This window comes from Pseudonaja textilis, chromosome 3 (assembly GCF_049901715.1).
Source record: "Pseudonaja textilis isolate UNSWEBS1 chromosome 3, rPseTex1.2, whole genome shotgun sequence".
Lineage (NCBI taxonomy): Eukaryota > Metazoa > Chordata > Lepidosauria > Squamata > Elapidae > Pseudonaja > Pseudonaja textilis.
This window is the reverse complement of record NC_141992.1, coordinates 22,995,042-23,009,239: the sequence shown is the minus strand read 5'-3', so window position 1 is coordinate 23,009,239 and position 14,198 is coordinate 22,995,042. Positions and strand designations below refer to the sequence as shown.

Sequence of the window (14,198 nt, the reverse complement as noted above, 5' to 3'; positions counted from 1 at the left end):
GGTCCAACAAGAGAAGAAAGTGTGGAGCATACTTTTAAATAGCCACAGTTCCTGACTGCACTTAATTAGAGTTAATGCTCATTTCTCCGAGGAGCCCCTTTAACTGGTTATGTGATTTAGGATTTGGCATTCTTCCCAAAGTCTGCCTCTGACCCCTTACTACTGAACTGGAATTAGGAGCTAGCTGTGCCGAGTCAGACCTATTACATGTAGTCCCTGAGTTCATTTAGTGATCCTTCAAAGTTACCTCACTGAAAAATGTGATTTATGGCCGTTTTTCACACTTGCAACTATTGCAATATCCCCACGGTCTCATGAGCAACATTCAAATATTTGGCAATGGGTTCATATTTGGCAATGGGTTCAGTTGCAATGTCCTAGGGTCATGTGACCTCCCCTTTTGGGACCTGCTGATCAGCAAAGTCAATGGGAAAGTTAAATTCACTTAACAACTGTGTTCTTGACAACTTGACAATTGCAGTGATTCACTTAACGACTGTGACAAGAAGGTCATAAAATGGGGCAAAACTCACTTAACAAATGTCTGACTTAGCATCATAAATGTTGGGCTCAATTGTCATTACATTTTCTAACTGTATCAATGTAATGATACATTCTCCTCCATGCTGCATCGAGAGCCCAGGATGAGTTGACTCCTTTCTATGATGTCATTTAGCTGAGTCTGTACTAAGATATAAAAGCCTGTCCCCGGGAAAGACCCCAGCTTTTGACTCAGCTCCTTTCAGTCAGTAGCTGTGTCTCCAAAAGCATTCTGTTAGATAGCACTCACCAGTGATCTTCAGTACTTTTTTTCCTCGCTTCAAGCAGCTCCCAGGGATCTGGGCAGCTGCTCTTCCAGGCGAGCAGGGCTCTCTCTCCTGCAACGTTGGGAAAGCATTACAGAGCTCTGTGCAAGCAAGCTGGACAGCATCTGTAGACCTCCCCCATGCCTGCGGTTTGGAGCGATCGTAAAAACGATCGGCAAACTGATAAGAGCATAAGTTAGCTGATCGTGTGGCTGGTTGCTGCATTTTTCCCCTGCTGACTTCGCTCGGGGCTCTGTATAGCCTAAGGAGCGATTCTTCAATCTTGGAGCCTGTTTTCCTGTAGTCAGTGGCCATCTTGGATTCAAGCCTTCCACCACGAGGTGAGCAGCCATTTTGTAAGCCCGGGGGCCATTTATACCCTAAGGGGCTTAACAGAAAAACTTCTAAACAGCTTCTTTCCAACGCAAGAGCCTTTATTCTACAAATGGAGCAAGATAAGGCTCAGGCAGAGCTTCCCCCGCCCCCAGTGGAACAGTCTCTTAAGCCCAATAAGAGAAAAAGATGTAGGCAATGCACCCAATCAGTCCAGAGGGAGGTGGCTGCTAAAATCAGAGCTAAGGCTCTAGCCCCTAAGAAGGCAACTCAGGCTGAATTGAGGGCAAAGCGCAGACATACAATTCTAGAGAGGCAGTTCAACAGAACTATTCAACAGAAGGGAGTGCAACTACAGCAGGTTTCAGGTGATACCCGTGGGCCCCAACCAAGGCCTCCCAGGGGAGGAGAAGTTATCTATGAGCCTTTCCATCCTCCATCCTGGTCTCCTGAGGCTCTTGCAGTACAATCAGATCCTCAGGATCTAAGCAGATCTGGGCCTTATTTCCCACAGGCTTCTGGGCTCTATGCTCCTCCCCCTCCCTCCAAGGCCTTGAACCTCTCCTCAATCTAGGCCTGAAGCCACCTTCACTCGCACAGCAATGGGCCTTCAGCCTTTTGCCTCTACCTTTGAGCATAGATGTTGTCTCATTGGCCATTAGGCAGGGATTGGCTGAAGGCTTCAAGCAAATTCTTCAACCTCTGGAAAGGGTTTAGGCCCTTCTCCCTTCTCAATCTATAAGTTCCTTGCCTCATCATCCTGATTTACACAGGCCCCAGGACCTCAGGGTCCATTCTTCTCTACCAGAATGGGAGGAGGTTGATGAGGAAGGAAGGCCTTCACCATCTGAACACAATTACTCTTCTCATTCAGAGTGTGAAGAGGGTGAGATTTTTGACCAAAATCTTTCAGGATTCTAGCCCAGAGCAGACATCCTCTGCATTGGTCTTCAAACCTACTTTCTTCAGGCCATTACTCAGCAAGGCCTTGGTTACTGCCAAGCTGTCGCCAGAGGAAGTGGCTCCCGAGCCACAAGGAAATCCTTCTAGCCAAGGGGAGTCGCTCTTCTCCAAGCATGTAGTGCATGCAGAGATTTTGCCTTCTCCCATTTTGTTCCTGGATGTGGTCAAGGAACAGTGTGCTTCTCCTTCGGCAGGTCCTCACCCATCTTCTCTGGATAAGCATTTCTACAATGTCAGCGCAGCTCTGGACAATGTCCTGGAAGTGCCTTCTGTTGACCTTCAGATTCTGGCCTCGTTCTCATCTTCTGGCACTCCCACGGAGCCAGCTGTCACTGCTGTCCAAACTTCTGGGGAAGATGGTCTCCTGTATTGGCATCGTCCCATGGGCTCGGCTATCCACTCCTGACCCCTCCAATGGTTCCTGCTTGAATGAGCAGGAACCAGCCACTCATCCATCAAGGTCCCACTCCTACCACAAATCCAGAGCTCTCTCAATTGGTGGCATTCCCTGTCAATCTGGAGGGAACTCCTGGTCACGGACCCAGACAGGCTAGTGATAACCACCGATGCCAGCCTCCTGGGTTGGGGTTCCCATATGCAGGGCCAGACAGCTCAGGGAGTTTAGTCCAGATCAGAGCAGACTCTTCCCATAAATTGGCTAGAGCTCAGAGCCATTTTTCTGGCTCTCAAGCATTTCAGGCAATCAGTGACCGGCTCTCATGTTCTAGTCCTTATGGACAACATGGCCGCAAAGGCTCATGTCAACCACCAAGGGGGGATGAGGTCCAAAGCCCTCATGAGAGAGGCTCTACGGTTGGGGTTATGGGCAGAGAAACACCTGTTGTCGATCTCGGCAGACCACATCTCCGGGGTCGACAACTCCCAGGCCGACTGGCTCAGCAGGAGCCTAGTCGACCAGGCAGAATGGTCCATTCCTCTGTCTCTATTCAGGGATCTTTCCCTCAGATTTGGAACACCGGAGGTGGATCGTTCCTCCACTCCTCAAAACGCCCAAGTCACCAGATTCTTCACCAGGTTTCCTTGCCAGGGAGCAGAGGGGACCAATGCTCTTCGGTGCAGATGGCCCAAGGGTCTCCTCTACGCCTTTCTCCCGCTTCCCATCATTCCGGCAGTAATTCAGAAGATGTTGGAGGAACGTGCGGAGCTCCTTCTCCTGGCACCCTATTGGCCAAAGAGGCCCTGGTTTGTGGACCTGGTCAACCTATCGGTGGCTTCTCCTTGGAGGATCCCAGCCCATCTAATCTCCCTTCACCAGGGGGCCCTGCTCCACCCAGAGCCCCAGTGGTTCAAGCTGACCGTGTGGCACTTGAGCGGCTGTGGCTAGAGGAGGCTGATCTTCCAGAAAGGGTCATCCTCACTATCCTGGTGTCTCGAAACCTTCTACAAGGCGCATCTATGATGCCACCTGGAAGGCTTTTTCTTGATGGTGCCTCAGGGAGGGTTTTTCTCCTGCTTCAGCCTAGTTGGCAGAAGTTCTTAGCATCCTTCAGCATGGGCTGGAGAAAGGTTTGGCCCCCAACACCTTAAGCAGGCAGGTTGAGGCCCTCTCCTTGGTCCTTTCATGGGGTTCGCTTCCTTCCTTATCCCATCACTTCAGTCAGGAGGTTTTTGAAAGGGGCTTCCAACCTGAACCCTCCAGTGGTTCACAGGTATCCTTCCTGGGACCTTCATATGGTCCTTAATGTCCTTACAAAGCCCCCCTTTGAACAGTGTCTCTCCATTTCCTGACTTTGAAGGTAGTGTTCCTTGTTGCCATCACTTCTGCCAGGCAGGTATCCAAGCTTGCTGCTCTTTCCATCAGACAGGACCTTTGTTCCTTTCATGATGATAGGGTTGTTCTTTGTCTGGACCCCTCATTTATTCCGAAGGTTAACACCTGGTTTCACAGGTCCCAGGACATTGTTTTGCCTGATTTCTGTCCTCTCCCGCAACATGACTTAGAGCGGCAGTGGCACACACTAGACGTAAGAAGGGCTCTCAGAATATACATTAAGTGCACTTCCTCCTTCAGGAAGTCAGAAGCCATGTTTGTTTCCTTTTTCCCTTCTCACTTGGGGCACAAGGCCTCTTCTCCTACTATTAGCAAGTGGGTCAGGTCTTGCATTGAGCAAGCCTACAAAGCTGCGGCCCTTCTGGTTCCCCGAGGTCTGACGGCGCACTCTACCAGAAGCGCGGCCACTTCGGCTGCCTGGGCGACCCAAGCATCCTTGGAGGAGATTTGTCATGTGGCCACGTGGACATCCCCACCTCCTTTCATCGGACACTACCATCTGGATGCTTTTGCCTCGGCGACTGCAGCCTTCAGCAGATGGGTGCTTCAATGAGTGGTTCCACAGTCGGTGTGATGAGCCAGACAAGGACCCGCCCGTGGGCATGCAAGCTTTGGTATGTCCCATCCTGGGCTCTCGATGCAGCATGGAGGAGAATGGGCATTGGTAAAAGTTATCATGAATGCCCTTTCTATGCTGTGAGAGAGCCCAGCCCCTCCCTTGATTTGTCCGGAGAGGGTAAGACATATTTCTGTATTTATTTTGGGCTTTCAGAGACACCTTTCAGTCTGTCAAGTATCTTCGCCAAAGCTGGGGTCTCTCCCAGGGGCTGGCTTTTATATCTTAGTACAGACTCAGCTAAATGATGTCATAGGAAGGAGTCAACCCATCCTGGGCTCTCTCACAGCATAGATAGAAAGGGCGTTCACCATAACGTCTACAAATGGCCATTTTCAGAAGCTATTCATATAAAAACACGCAGGGATGTGAACCTAATTTTCCTCCATCTACTTACTCAGGTTTTAAATTATTCCATGAGCAATGCTAATTACTAAACATTATGAGGTGCCATTCAAAGCATACAATTATTTTGGGTATCCATTCTTGAAGATTCATTGCAAATCTTAAACTACAGCTGGGGTGTCAAACTCAATTTCATTTAGGGATACATTATGGTTGTGTTTGACTTTGGGGGGCGGGGGGTATGGTCAGGTGGCATGACATGTCACTCACGTTGGGGGCACCTGTACTGGCCTGAGTGCTCTGCCAGTGAAAACAGAGCTTGGGAGGGCTACACACAGCCTACCTGAGCTCCATTTTCACTGGCAGAGGCACCATGGGCGTCCTTTGCTGTTTCCAGGGTGGCCCTGCAGGCCAGATCTAAGCACCTCTTGAGTTGGATTGGGCCCGCGGGCCTTGAGTTTTACACTCCTGAATCCAGCATTGTGAAACTTAAGTATTTTGCTCATACAAGTTTACTTGGGTCAAAAGGCTGAAGTATCATAGTGCTGTAATGCATGATATACATCTATGTAATTGTAATATCAGCATTTGTTTTTAAATGCATGTCAGGCTTTGAAATGATTATCAAAAGTTTAAAATGTTGTATGAGCTATAATTATTTAATCTATAGTCCAAGTTTTAAAGGTATAACCTTAAAAATTGTCATTCTTTGCTCCTAACTTCAAGAAGGACAGTAGAGTATTTACAAGGAAGAACCTAACAATTGCAAGCAGAAGGAATTTCTGCAAAAAAAAAAAAAAGCAGCAAAGAACAATCTGTGCTTGTGGATCTCCTGTTTGGCATATTTTCCAATGCACTTGTACTTTTTCTACTTTGGACAAACCTTCACCATACCACCTTGGATTAATTTGTCTTGCTATGCTGAAATTTGACTCTTTTCTCCACCTCCTAACTATTCATTGCAAGTCCTGATCAGTTTCCTTTTTAAAAAAATTTCTATACAAGACAGCAGCAAACCCATTGGACACAGTCATGTGTGTGCTCTTTTAGTATAGCATTGATGTCTAGTATTATGTAAGATGGGGGATCAATCATTTCCTGTAAAACGATTAAAGTGCTTAAACATTATTAAGTAGCATTAACATTAGATCCTCCCATGTTATGTAGCAAATCGGGCAGCAAGGGATCTCCACTATTTTTGGTTTTTGGGTGAGCGCTTCAGCATCTTCCCATGTGATGCTTAAAGTCTTTAAGTCATCTATGAACATTCTTTGCCATGTATTTTTAAAACATTATATTAAATATTAAATTCAAGGAAATCTTAAAGATATCCTACAGTTCTTAGGATTGATATAAAGGATGATATAAAGGATGTTGATTTATTTATTTATTTAGCGTATGGCACATGTTAGTCAGGGATCACGAGGTGGCTGGCTGCTTCTGTAAAAGGAATTTTTTTCGGGTGGTGTTATCTTTATGGGGTGCCCTCCTTTCTTGTCCCTGCGTGGTTTATTCATTCACAGGAATTGAACTGCCAAGCTACCAATCTCAGCAGTGCGCAAGCCCAGCATCTTACATGAGCCACCACGGGGACCAAATCAGTACCATATATTTCTAGTGATTCCTGGAACAGGCATGATACTACCTTTTCAGCTACTGCCACACTGAATTTTGAGTTGGGAACAATGAAGGTGCAAGCTCAGAAAGTATCATGAAAGTATAAACTGCTAAAATCCAGATAAACGTTCAACAAATTTAGTGGCAGACTTAAACTGAAGGACTAATAACTCTCAACAACTGAGGACAGACTCTAACCACCCTTATGAGGAGAAATTTTCTGACAGTGAGATCAACCAACCAATGGAACAGCTTGCCTTCAGAAGATGTGGGAGCTTCATCACTGGAAGCTTTCAAGAAGAGGCTGGACAGCCATCTTTCAGAAATGGTGTAAGGTCTTCTGCTTGAAGGTCCCTTCCAACTCTGCTAATCTGAATCTAATGAAGCATCATAATGAAGGACTCTTCAGGACTCATACAAGTAGTCATCAAATTATGACCACAATTGAGCCCAAAATTTTCATTGCTAAGGGAGATAAGTGAGTGCCCTATTTTACAATCTTTCTTTGCCACAGTTGTTAGGTGAATCAATGGAGTTGTTAAATTCATAAAACAGTTGTGAAGTAAATCTGGCTTTCCTATTGACTCTGCTTGTCAGAAAATCGCAAGAGGTGGTCACATGACCAGAGGTCACTGCGACTGTCATAAATATGAGTCAGGTGGCAAACATCTGAGTTTTGATCACATGACCATAGGGATGTTGCAATAGTTGTAGGTGTGAAAAACAGCTAAAAATCACTTTTTTTTTCAATGCCATTGTAACTTCAAATAGTCACTAAATGAATGGTTGCAAGTCAAGGATCACCTGACCTGGTGACATGAGAAAGGCCTCAACCAGGAGCACAAGCTACAGTAGCTTTGTCATACAATGCTCCAAGCCAAAAAGTTGTTTCTTTAAAATTTTGTTCTTCATGGAATAAAGAGGCTTAGTTAGTAAGTAAGCTCTACACCAGGTACGCTTCAATTTAGCTCACACTCTGAGTGATTTGTAGATAAGACAGCAATAGAATGAGAGCAGCTTTACCATTGTAAATTACCATTTACTAATACCAGGGCATTGTTACAGGATTTAAAAGACTACAATTACACAGGTAGAACCAATCATAGTGGATGTACATTATCAGCACCAAACTGAGAGATGTTAACTGAATGGCAAAGGACACGGTCGCACATTTTAAAATATTACAGCAAGGCTTTTGTGCACACAAAAAGGGGATTTCTGTAAAGCTGCTGCTTTTTATGTCAAAAGAATCCTATCAATTGTCTTTAAGCTGCTCCTGGAACTTGAGTTCCTGCTTCAATTCTAACTGTACAAGTGCCCTCTTGAAACCAATCACGAACCTCGTTGCTTATTCCCAGCAAGGTTTTTTAGGCATGCATCCAAGGCACCATCAATTCCATGCTGTACCAGAACAGAACAATGATTAGAAACAACCATGTACCTGCATGCATTACCCTTTGCCTCCTGAAAAACATTTTGGTCAATATCTCATTTGTTCCTGAAAGGGCTACCAATAAAGAACCTCTTATTATAGACTCAACTCAAGGTCTTTGCTGCAAATCTGGCTCACTGATTTGTTCTACTCTTTAATTTGTGTTTCAACAGGGAGCAATTATTTTAGAAACAAATCTCTGTACTGCTTCTCATGAAAAGTAATCCTGGAGAGGCTTACAATAAAAATAATGAAACCACAATAAAAATTATTGTATTGAAAGTGAAATGTTAGAAAAAACAATGGCCAATGCAGTACAAAAATTGGGGGATTGAACCAATTGGTACTGGGAACCGTACTGCAGAATGAAAATCAGTCTGCAGGGGTGGTGACAACATAAAGAAGACCAGGCATAAGTATTTCAAACTTTGAAGGAGTTAGGAGGCTGGATTACTAGAGTTAGAAAGGAAACATATTACATCATAAAAACTATAATACACATAATCTCCTACTTTGTAAGCCAACATTACTTTAATTCTGAAGGAATAGTGACCACCAATTTTCATCTCAGACACTCAAAAACATGGAAGATTGGTTTATATAGATAGTCCTTGACTTACAACAGTTCATTTAGTGACTCTTCAAAGTTACAACAGCACTGAAAAAAGTGACTCATGACCTTTTTTCACACTTAAGATCATTGCAGCATCCCCATGGTCACCTTATCAAAATTCAAATGCTTGATAACCTGACTCATCATATTTCTGATGGCTGCAGTGTCCTTGGGGTCATGTAATCACCTTTGGTGACCTTCTGACAAGCAAAGTCAATGGGAAAGCCAGATTCACTTTCCAACTGTGTTACCAAGTTCACTTAACAAATATGGCAAGAACGGTTATAAAATGGGACAAAACTCATGTGACATTTCTTTCCCTTAGCAACAGACATTTCGGGCTTGTAAGTCAAGTCCTACCTGTACTAAATCAGAAATTAAATATGAAATGTCTTAGGATATGCTTATTTTGTTCTACCTCAATTGAAAACCAGAAGACAATGTCTAATGTTACAATGTACAATATATCTATTGTACAAAGCTACTAATGAAGACAATGTTACATCCTGTGCCACATCTACAGGAGGGATGACTATCAATATACTATCAACAAAAGATCTAGATTACATTTTGGAGCGAGAGTTATCTATGATCAATCAGCAGAATAGGCAGGGCTGAAATGTCTGGATTATTTTATTCTCTGTTTGTGGGATTTCCTGTTCTGTAGAGACTAAACAACAATCCCACTCACAAAAGAAAAATTCAGTGTTTTAGGGGTAATGTAGATACCTAAAGTTTTAGCCACTGGCCAACTTCATCTGTTTGCTCCTTTCATTCTATTAAATACAGAAAGGAAAGTAAACAGAATCCCAGGGACTACAACAAGAAAAGCCAATCAGATGGCTTTTAAAGATTCTTTTTAAAAATAGACAATTCCTAGATGCTGGAAGATTCAAAACAACATGGAAGAAAATGTAGTACTTCTTCTTGAGTTAAGAACAGAATTTCAGTAGACATTAATCTTTATTCACCCACCTGCTACCTCCTGCAATTTAATTTTCACATATCCCCATTTACCGGGATTTAATCCCAACAATTGTACAAAGAGCTACTGTATTTTGGAGCAGCGGTCACCAGTAGGTGGTCCGTGGGCCACTGATGGTCCGTTAGAAAATTTCGGTGGTCCACAGAAAAATTATTTTCATTTTTATACAGCAATGAATGTTTGTGTTGCTGTAGAGAGTCTCACCCTTTGGGGGCTTTTTGTGTGGGTCGGGGGGGGGGGCAGAAATTCTGACTTGGGATCTGCTTCAGCCTTCTGGTGTGGGGCTTTGGGTGAAGGCTGGAAGGAAGCGCCACTGGTGGCAAAGAGCCGAAGGGCCTTGTTCCAGTGAGATTGCATCATGGCCTCCAGGCACTGGTACCTGGCCTTGCACTCCCACCAGTCTTCCCTCTGCTTGGAAAACCTATGCTCATAGTCCTCAGTGAGGTGCTTCTGTTGAGCCTCCTTCTCACTCAGATCCAATTTGAACTGAGCCAGCTGTTTTGCCAACTCTTTCTCGTGGTGGCTGCTTAGCTCCAACAACTGCTTCCTTTTGGGGCCCTAAGGAGTCCGGGCAGGCAGGCGAGGAGTGGCTGGGAGGAGTGAGTAGAGGCTGGTGAGGCACCTGACGTGAGTGACATCGAGTTGGCCATGCCCACCCAGTCACATGACCACCTAGCCATGCCCACCCAGCCAGTCATTAGGCAGATCATATTAGTGTTCCATGGGATTTAAAATTATGAATTTAGTGGTACCTGAGATGTGAAAGGTTGGTGACCCCTGTTCTGGAGCATGGCATTACCTGCAAGTATTAGTGAATTGAGAATGTGGAAATCACCTGATTAGACAGACTGAGGATTAGGATTGGCAATTCAACTTGCTTGCCAATTTGCTTGTACTTCATTGTACATGTAAAGAGATGGCATAAAACTCTTAGCAACACAGTGTTTTTACAAGGACTATGGATTTGACTCTGCAGTCCTAGTCCTAGGTTGTCTCCATTTCTTTGAGCTGGTGCCAGGTAGAAATAGACCAGCGCCAGACAGAAATAGTACAATCATTGCCATGAACATCTATTATACTATTGCAACATGCCCTATAGAGGTTATTTTTATCTTGAACTTGTAATTGGTATAAACTATAGCTACACTATTAACAGGTATTAGGTATAGAATTACATTATGCTGTAATGAAACTCTGCATTGATTGCTAATTGCTTACTGGTTTATAAGTATTCCACTACAATTTGCATATTTAAGTCTTAAAGCAGATTTTCAGGCTTCTGAATTGCTTCCATTCTTTTACTATTTAAAAATATATGTAAGTATATATCTACTCCATTACACTTTTAAAAGCAATTGAAATTAATTTTATACTTTTGATCATTTGTATTGGGCTTTTTTAAATCAAATATTTACAATGCTTTCAATATCCCAATATTTGAATTGTGTGTATCTATTTCATGGGCTTATTTATACACTGCTTTTATGAAGTTGCTTACCATAGCTCCATTAGAATGTTTTAAACTACCTTTCCCATAAGTAACTCCAGCATTGCTAAAATGCAAACAAAGTTGAGATTTATAGATCAAAGTATCTAAAAGTCATCACAGTGTGAAGGATACAGTACATGTATACACATTCTTGGGCTAACTTTGTTAAAAACCCTTGATCATCTATGATATCAATTGTAATTACCTTGAAATGCAGTACCATTCTAGTTGTGACTGAGATCTAGCCTACTGTATTTTTGTTTCAAATTCCAAGTTTGTTTTTCTTACAAATATTGGAAGTATTAAAATGAAGGTTCGAATTCTTATCATGGACTATACTTGGATCCTATAGTGGCATATCACTTACATAACTGTTCTAATAGCTGCAAAAATTGCAGAAAAATTTGACCCTATGCCAGTATAATTCATACTTCTTTGCCTTTGGTATTTAATCAAGAATTGCCTGAAGAGTACATCCTAGCAAAATTGAAGAATTGTACAATTTTTTGTAATGATTGAGTGCTACATTTTTAAAAATATTAACTGTATGGCATGAATCTTGAATTAAACCTTAATTCACCCTTTCTCAAACTGATTGCATTGCAAACAATGACCTTAGGATGACTGCATGTTCATAAATATACTTTAAAAAGATTTTCAAAAAATCAAAATAATAGATTTTTACTTCTGCAGGATTTATAATATCAAGGTAAAACCAAGATCTTTGTATAGTTTTTGGTTCTTATGATTTTCTTTCATTCTTTTACTTACCAATATCATAACAGTTGCTATTAATCCTTCATTATACAATACACTATACAGTATAATAAAACATTATAACCATTATGTGTTTTTGCTTATAAGTAGTAATTGTTAACTGAAATGAATCAATTCAAGAGAAATTTCATTTAAGGAGTGATGAGGAAAGCTTCCTTCTTCAGCATTTTATTGGTATGGCTTCTTCCTGCTTCATTAATCTTAATAAAGCAAGCAAGCAACCAACCAATAATATTATGCATAAACCAACATGAATGTTAGAACTGGCTGAATAAATCACAAAAAGCAAGATAGCAAGAACCTTTATCTGTTCCAAGTTAAGTTGCAATCATGCATTTTTAAGTTTATCTCCCTTGGCCACACTGACTAAAAATTAGGAGATTTGACGACAATGCATCTAGAAGGCACCAAGTTGGGGAACTCTGCATTTAGCCCAAGTACATGACATAATGAAATAACAGGACAGTTTTAGCTTCATTCCAGCTGCAACTCTAAGTTTATTATTAGCAGTGGTTGCTTTCAAGTAGATCTATGAAAAGAATCCTTAATCACTGCAGGTTGAAAAGATCACATTATATGGACATTAAGGAAACCTTGGGGGATTATGAAATCAAATTCTTGGATCAAAATTAATCAGTTTCTTCTGGCTGAATGTCACTCCTCTCACTCAAATTTACTCCAGCCAAACACTCAGTAACTAATGTCAACTGGGATGTGATTGATTATCCACACCTGTTACTACCCAGAAGCATGCAGTCCACATGCAAGCTCACACCAAAGAATGACATTCCAATCCTATCAAAACAAAGGAAGTGTGAACGGGTCAGCTCCTACCACTGTTTAAAAAATAAGGAGCCTGAAGAAGCGTGGTGTTAAGAGGCAGTGCTGTTGTGTCAGGTGGTCTGCGTTGTACTACCTTGTCGCCTGATATGGTGGAGCTCAGCAGCAGCCCATCAACTGTTCAGTTCAGTTGGCTTTTGCAAACCGGTACGGAAAGCATCCTCTCCTCTTAGTCAAAATGTTTCAGCGGATCTACATTTAAACAACGCACGTTTCATGCAGCTGCTTCAAGTTTTAAACAAGGGTGGCGCAGGATGGAAGGCCCAACGTTAAAGAAGCACCAATTATTCTGCACTCACTCAAGACGACCGCCCCCTCCCCCTCTGCTTCACCTGGTCTTCCCAGCCTTCAAAATACCCCTGAAAACTGTTCCAAGCGTCAGTTGAAAGTCCCTGAAGACAGACTCAGCCTACTCTCCCATCCCTTCTCCCCCTGAAAAGCAAGAGGATCTTACGGGACTTCTGGAGAAAAGACACCCACAAGACCGCGCGCAAAGTTAAAAGGGCAGGTTTCTCTCTTTCTCTCTCCCCCTCCCCCGATAGAAAACAAACACAGCGCCGCCGGGCTTGGCTAAGCAGCGGCAGCAGCGAGGTCCCCCTTTTCCCATCCCCGTAGTTCTAAAGGCGGCACCCCCAGCGAATCCGTCCTGCCTGCCGCGGGTGCCTCAGATGCAAGAAAACAAGGTCAAGATTCCAAAGCTGCGACGGGGAAAAGGGAGGTGGGTGGGAGAGAAAGCCGGGGTGGTGGGGGAGGATGCTTTCCCCTCTCGCGCCCCGGCCAAGGAACTTACCCCAGGCAGCCTTTCGGCTGTAGGCAAGCGCGCTTCTTTCCAGTGCGCGCGCGCTCAGGGCCGAGGCGGCACCGCTCTGGGCTCGCCGAATTCAACGCGCCCCCCTCCCCCCGCAGGAGGAGACGGAGCGGGGCGCTCGGCCTGGCAACAGGGAGCGAGCTGCGACCCCCCGAAAGCGGCGGCGGCTCTAGCCGCGGCAGGTCCGCCAGCTAAGCCCGTGCAATGGAATGGAAGAGCGGCGCGCGCGCGCCCCGCAAGACCACACAGCCGCTGCTTGGCCTGGGTCCCGCCCTCCCTCGGTGCGCCGCGCGAAGGGCTCCCGACGGAACAGCCGGCGAGCAAAGGCAGGACCTAGCCGAGAGGAGGAGGAAGAGGTGTATTTGTGTGTGTTTGGGGTGTGGGGGGACAGATGCCTTGAACCATCTGTTGCAAACCGCCACTTTGGCTTGGGGGTTGTGGAAGAGGCAGCGCGTTTTTCGCTTCCTCAGCCCCGTTTGTGCATCTGTTGTGTGTGTGTGTGGTTGGGGAAGGGGAGATGCAGGACAGGAAAGTTATCTGCCAGGAAGGCCAGCTGGAGGCACAATCAAGTTGCTCTCTCCATCCTCTTGCCTCTGACGCCCCTCGCCCTCTTCCTAACTTTTCGCGTCCACCTGTTAATTCCTGGTGGCTCACCAAAGTGAAATACCTTGATTGTTTGAAGAGATTGGAAAAGGCCGGCACTTTCTCTATCCATGCAGCAGCAGCAGCAGCAGCAGCAGCAGCAGCAGCAGCAGCAGCAACTACTTTGGCTCAACCTGTTG

At 44.3% G+C, this 14,198-nt stretch overlaps 1 protein-coding gene across 4 annotated transcripts in view; it reads right to left on the bottom strand.

Annotated features, from left to right (window-relative positions):
• Nucleotides 1-13,690, bottom strand: part of SULF2 (sulfatase 2) — a 265,704-nt gene extending 252,014 nt beyond the window's left edge. The window contains exon 1 of one of the 4 annotated variants that reach the window (XM_087929026.1): nucleotides 13,399-13,690. The gene's annotated coding sequence lies outside the window, so the exon portion shown is untranslated. The remainder of the gene's footprint in view (nucleotides 1-13,398) is intronic. The other 3 variants (XM_087929027.1, XM_087929023.1, XM_087929025.1) reach the window with 3 other exon arrangements.
• Between the last annotated feature and the right edge of the window lie 508 nt (nucleotides 13,691-14,198).